At 36.3% G+C, this 6,843-nt stretch overlaps 1 long non-coding RNA gene across 1 annotated transcript; it reads right to left on the reverse strand.

Annotated features, from left to right (window-relative positions):
- Window positions 1–582: 582 nt before the first annotated feature.
- On the reverse strand, window positions 583–1,946 carry LOC123317361. The gene is made up of 2 exons (XR_006538161.1): window positions 1,686–1,946; window positions 583–763 (listed from the first exon to the last, which is right to left on the reverse strand). It is a non-coding gene; the product is annotated as an uncharacterized LOC123317361 (long non-coding RNA).
- Between the last annotated feature and the right edge of the window lie 4,897 nt (window positions 1,947–6,843).

Below are 6,843 nucleotides of genomic sequence, written 5' to 3' on the forward strand. Positions count from 1 at the left end.
CGATGGAGTGGTCGTCTACGTTAAAGAGAACCTTAAATTCAGTTATAAAATTGTTGAAATCGGGGAAACAAAAGCTATAGAAGTTTTAATAAAAGAAGTATGCAATGAAGATATGAAGGTAACAGCCATATATAGATCTCCACATCAGTGTACAAAACTGTTCAATGAAAGTTTATACAACTATCTGCAAACAATATCATGTCGAAGGCACGTGATAGTGGGTGATATTAATATTAACATCCTATCCAATGAAGATTTCGCTGAGGAATACAAAAATATTATGAACACCTTTGGATTTGAATCGTTCATAAACAAATGCACTAGACCAGCTAGCGGCTCTTGTCTCGATCAATTTTATGCTAAGGGCTGGAATACGAGGAGCACTCCAGACTGTATGAATGGCTATATTCTGGACTATTTAATAACTGACCACAACCCGACTATGCTATCTTGCAGCAAAGCTGAGGAACCCAAACAATCAGGCACTACGAACAAAGAAAAGCTTTATATAAATTATGGGCAACTTAAACAAGACTTAATGAATGAAACCTGGCAAGGAATGTATACGGAAACAAACGCAGATTCAGTTGCTGAAACATTTATTAACGTTCTCACAAACTGTATAAAAAAAAATACCATTCATGTAAAAATCCAAAACAAAAATATCAAACGTAAGTCCTGGATAACACCATCCTTATTAAAATCAATAAATGAAAAAAATAATATGTACAAGGAATTTAAAAAAAATCCGGAAAATCTAGACCTGAAAAAAAAAATTGTGAGTTAAGGAATCGAATACATAAGCAGAGTGATGCTGCAAAGCAAAACTACTTTCAGGAATATATTTCAAGAAATGAATCTGAACCGAAGGTTTTATGGGATTATGTAAGTAGAGTATGTAATGATATCAAGCCTGCAACAAAGTTTGATGTAATAAAAACAACGGAGTGTACTTTGGAAAATCGAAAAGATATTGCTGAAGCATTTAATGAGCACTATAGCACTGTAGGAGAACCATATGCCAGGAAAATTCCAAATATTGAAAATTATGAAGAAACGGATAAGTTTCAAAGTGAAACTTTCTTTATGGCTCCTACAGATCCGAAGGAAGTCGAAAATATCATTGAAAGTTTAAGAAATGGGAAGTCACCAGGAATAGACGGCATACGTGCAGAGACACTGAAACAGATAAAGGAGGAAATCTCCGATCCCCTTTCCAATGTTATCAATTGTTGTTTCGAAAATGGTATTTTTCCGAACATATTAAAGATAGGCCTAATAAAACCTCTTTATAAAGGTGGAGATAAGACCGAAATATCTAACTATAGGCCTATTTCATTGATTTCAAATGTGTCTAAAATAATAGAAAAAATTAAAAAAAAAAAGAATGATAAAATTTCTGGAGCACAAAGGCATATTAGAGAAGAGCCAATATGGATTTAGACAAGGTAGATCTACGGAGGAGATTTAACTGGAAAAATATACGAATGCTTGGATGAAGCTTGTGCATATTCGTGGATCTTGCCAAAGCTTTTGACACTGTCTGCCATAAAAGGCTTCTAAATAAACTGTGGAACTATTGTTTCCGCGGCAAAAGCCTTGATCTACTAAAAAGCTACTTAACGAATCGCCAACAGATTGTAGATATAGGTGGAGATAGGAGTTCTTCAAGGACAGTTACTTACGGCGTTCCTCAGGGCACGGTCATTGGTCCACTTCTGTTTTTAGTGTACATTAATAGCTTGTCCCGATGTACAAGTGAAGGCAGTTTAATTGGCTTCGCAGATGATACCGCCATACACTACAGAGCTAATACATGGGACGATATGAAACATAAAGCAGAGAAGGATTTCAGACATATACAGAACTGGTTTCAAGCGAACAAACTCACCTTAAACCTTAACAAAACAAAATACATGCCCTTTTCGTCATATTCCTTGGGCCCAATAGGGCATCTTGAAATAAATCCAGAAATGAAGATTTCGGAGACAAAATTCATTAAATATCTCGGGATAGTAATTGATGTCAACTTGAAATGGGACCATCACATTAGTCATGTAGTTAAAAAACTTAGAGGTCTCCTGAATAAACTCAGAATTATGAAGAAATATTTGAAAAGCCCTAAACATTTGATAATATTGTTCAATGCCCTGGTTCAGTCTCAAATTAATTATGGCATCTTGGGATGGGGTGGAGTTTATGATGTTCATCTCAAAAAAGTGAATACCTTGCAAAAGTGGATATTGAGAATAATTCATGGCAAAAAAATTACATATCCGAGTGAACCACTATATCAGACATCCAAAATTTTAGACACGAGGCAGCTCTACACACTCAAAATAGTAATTAATATTTTCAAAGAGAAAATAATATTGGAAAAAAAGAACCATCCATATACAACAAGAATTAATACTTACCAGACATCAAGAGCAAAGAAAAGAATAGGACAAAGATACTTTTATTATCTCGCACCGCGCATATATAAGAAGATTCCTGAAGATCTGACAAAAATTAAGAATTACAAGCAGTTTATAAAGAAAATTAAATTCTGGATTATAGAAAGAGGTCGCAAATATGCGGAAACAATGATAAATCAAACTTAAAGAATTGCACTGGAATGGTATAATTTATCCCGATTTATGAAATGACCTGAGTTGATAAACTTACCGAGTTGATACACTTACGAATTGTCATCTCACCCACCATTTGCCACCAACTTCTGTGCACTCTGGCTGTCATTATATAATAAAACAGTACACAGGTGACCTGTAAGTTCACAAAATAAAGATCTCAAATATATCCCTTCTTTGCAAGCCTCAGCTATAGCCATATATTCTGATTCCATACTTGACAAAGCGACAGTTCTTTGTTTTCTACCCTCCCAGGAAATAGCTGAGCCTGACATTAAAAAACAAAAACCAGTAAATGATCTGCGATCCAACGTATTAGCCGCCCAATCAGCATCAACATACCCAATAAGTTCAGCTGTTTCCTGTTTAACATACTTTAAAGAAAACGTTTTAGTATTTTTAAGGTACCTAAGAATTCTCTTAGCATAGTTCCAATGAACATTTGTGTGACATTTATTAAATTGGCTGAGGAAGCTCACACTGTAGGATATGTCAGGTCTTGTGATACAGATACAGATAAATACATCAGACTGCCAATCAGCTGTTGATACGGAATTTCTTGATCACAAAATTCAGAATTATTAACATTCAATTTACATTCCATTGGAGTACTAGCAACTTTACAATTTATCATGTTAAATTTCTCCAATAAATGATCTATATACTGCTCTTGATCCAATGTAACAACATTTATTTCTCTATCAATTTTGACTCTCATGCCTAAGCATTGCTGAACTCGACCCAAATTCTTTATCTTAAACTTAGAATTCAAAACAGAGATCAACTTGTCAGTCTATTCTTGATCATTTGAGAAAACAAAAAAATCATCTACATACAAGGCAATAACAAGTTTTACTTTATTATTCATTTTTGTGAAAACACATGGCTCTATACAACTCTTTTTGAAACCTAATTCAATCAAACATTGTTCTACTCTCTCATACCAAGCCTGACAACAGGTGAAAAAGTCTCTTCATAATCAACGTTGGGTTTCTGCGTGAAGCCCTTCGCCACTAAACGCGCCCTGTAATGTGCACTGTTATGATTATTCACTTTTTTTTAAACACCCACTTACACTGAACTAAAGTTTTATCAGGGGGTAAATCACTTACTGGAACCCACGCTTCATTTTCTTCAAATGCCTGCAGCTCATCCCTCATTGCCTCGATCCATCTGTCTCTATCTGGGCTATCTAGAGCTTCCTGGATACTGACAGGATCACTCATAACATCTGGACTTGATGTTGTGCACAGCTTTGAAACACCATATCCATAACGTTCTGGCTGCTTTCTCATCAATTTTGTTATTACAGGTGTTGGTTCTGGTTCCTCATCTTCTTCTGACTTCTGCAACATAGAATCTAAATCAAGTGTGGCGTTAACATGTACTGAATCTGCAGGCATGATTTCGCTCAAGGTATCAACAACTGGTTCAGCATTCATTTCTTCCTCATGTTCATCTGATTTTCTTGGTTCAATATCCCCAACTGAAACTGATATGACAGCTTCATTTGTACAGTTCCTTTGTGTCTTTTCATGAATAATGACATCTATACTAGTAATAATGCGTTTCTTGATCGGATCATAAACTCGGTATCCTTTCACATTTTCAGAAAATCCAACTAAGATGTGCTTCTTCGACTTAGTGTCCCATTTTAATCTTCTTTCCTTTGGCATGTGTACCATCACCTGACTTCCAAATATACGGATATGACTCATATCTGGCTTCTTATTTGTCCAAAGCTCATACGGTGTTTTATTACCCAATCCGGATGCGATAGATCTATTTCTAAGATATAAAGCAGTATTTGTTGCCTCTGCCCAAAATCTTTTATCTAATCCTGCATCAATTAACAAACAGCGAGCTCCTTCGACAATTGTCCGGTTAATTCGTTCACTTAGACCATTTTTCTCTGGTGTGTAAGCATTTGTTTTCTGGTGAACAATACCTTCCTGTTTCAGATAACCCTCAAAGTCATTGCTGCAAAACTCTGAGCCATTATCTGTCCTGAATACTTTAATTTTCTTGTTTCGCTGATTTTCTACCATGCTCTTGAATTCCTTAAAGTACTTAAAAACTTCACTTTTAGCCTTAAGAAAATAAACAAAGGCCATACGGGAAAAGTCATCAACAAAAATTAAGAAATACCTCGACCCTCCAATTGAAGTAGACTCCATTGGTCCACAGACATCAGCATGGATCACTTCTAGTGGCTCACTACTCCTTGTACCTACATGATCAAATGGCAAACGTGATTGCTTTCCCTCACAACATACTGTACATGTATTTTTGCTAATCATGGATTTATCCAAGTGTTTACTGTAGTTTCCATTCAAGAAAACAGCAGAAAAGACATTTGTTTTCCTCACTTGCTGTTGACCATTCAGCTTACACTGTGATTTGTAATGTCCAAATTGTTTACAACGATAGCACTTTATGTTTGTTTTCTTTGTCGATCCTGACATTGACAGTCCGCCGCCATGGTGACTTGAGCTGTCATTCTTAGCATTGCTACCAACCTTAGTATTCGGACGACTGTGCTGCCCTCTGCTTAAAAAAGCACTTCCTGGATCAGGATCGTCATTCGTCTCAAGGTCAATTAGCTTAGTTTTCACTACGTCAGCAGTAATGGCGATTCCGGAATGTTCGATAGCCATTATCATAGGGAAGTATTTTTCAGTCAAACCTGCCAGCATTAAACAACCGATCCACTCGTCATTCACTGAGAAACCTGTTCCTGATAACTTCTGAGCTGCTTCCATAATTTGTGTAACGTAGCTCGTCATCGAATCGCAGTTGTCTAGACGAATTGATATTAAATTCCGCAACAAGGTTATTCTTCGGGAAAAGCCAGAATCATCGAACAAAGCCTGTAGTTTCCTCCACAAACTCATTGTGCTTGATGCATCTTTGATGTGGACGTACAGTGATGGGTCGATCGTTAAAATTAACTTGGGTTTCGCCTTTGCATCTTCTGCGGCTGCATCTTGAGCACTTTCCTGCTTGATATAGTTGGATGTACCCTCCAAAACTAGCAGATTCTCCGCTGCAAACGCCCATTCATGATAATACTCGCGTCCCTTCAACTTTGGAACGCTGGTCAAGAATGAATTAGAAGCCATTGTCTTAACTAACTGATCGATTTCTTTCCTAAAAACTTAATAACGAGCACACCTGGGCCCATAACCTATTAAAACAACGTGCCTATTCAGTGGCTAACGACGAACTAACTTTCATTCCAAGATTCATCACATACAACATACAACCATAGATGGCGCTACAATTGTTTAATTGTTGTCACACTAAAAAGATTCCTAACATTATAATGTTTTTTAGAGGATGAAATAGGCAGTGGGCATCTAATGTTTGGGGGTTTTGTGATTTCATGTCCAATTAAACTTAACATTCTTGCGAATTCTTCTTGGGAAAGTCGAAAAAATTCATTAAATTTTGTATCATGTGTTAATAATTAATGTCAGACAAAAAGCGACAATTCAGAAGATTTTCAAAAGTAGATTTTTTCGTCTGATGAAGGAGTCTGATATAGACTCCGAAACGTTACAAAGAATTATAATTTCAACGTTATTTATTTTGAGTTCATTGTCAGGCAACAATTTTTTCTAGTTAATTTGCTCCTGACAAATTAGTGCAAGAATGTACGCAGGAGCAAATCGTTGATTTCATTTTTAATTGATTTTGTTTCAGAGATTGGGAGTGAAAACCCTAAAAAGTTTATGAAGAGACACTTAATATAGTTGACTAAACCGTTAAAAGTGCCTTCCTTTCTCCTGTTCTGGAACATTGTATCCGTTTTTTGCCTCTTTGTTGACAAAGCCAATAGTTCATCGTCTTCTTCCCCAAAAATCAAACGAGTAAGTAATTCTTCTCGAATTCTACATTAATCCTAAAACACACTCTTATACATAGTAGCCTAGTGTTGCAGCGCGCATGTAGATTGCGAAATGTACCTATTTCAGAGAGACCATGCGCCCGTTGTTAGCGTTGTAGCGTTCGTCGGTAGCGGGCAGCGGGTGAGGGAGACCAGAGTTCAGTAGCCAATTTGCGTGTAATTACACGAAATTTGTGTAGATTTCGTTTCGTTTCCTAATTCTAACCACTGTTTGGACACTAACTGAAATTGAGGTGAATTTTACAATGAATTAAAACAGTACAGACTAGAGACGTAAATTAAGAAAAAAAAAAACTATATTTT

This window comes from Coccinella septempunctata, chromosome 7 (genome assembly GCF_907165205.1).
Source record: "Coccinella septempunctata chromosome 7, icCocSept1.1, whole genome shotgun sequence".
In the NCBI taxonomy this organism is placed as follows: Eukaryota; Metazoa; Arthropoda; class Insecta; order Coleoptera; family Coccinellidae; genus Coccinella; species Coccinella septempunctata.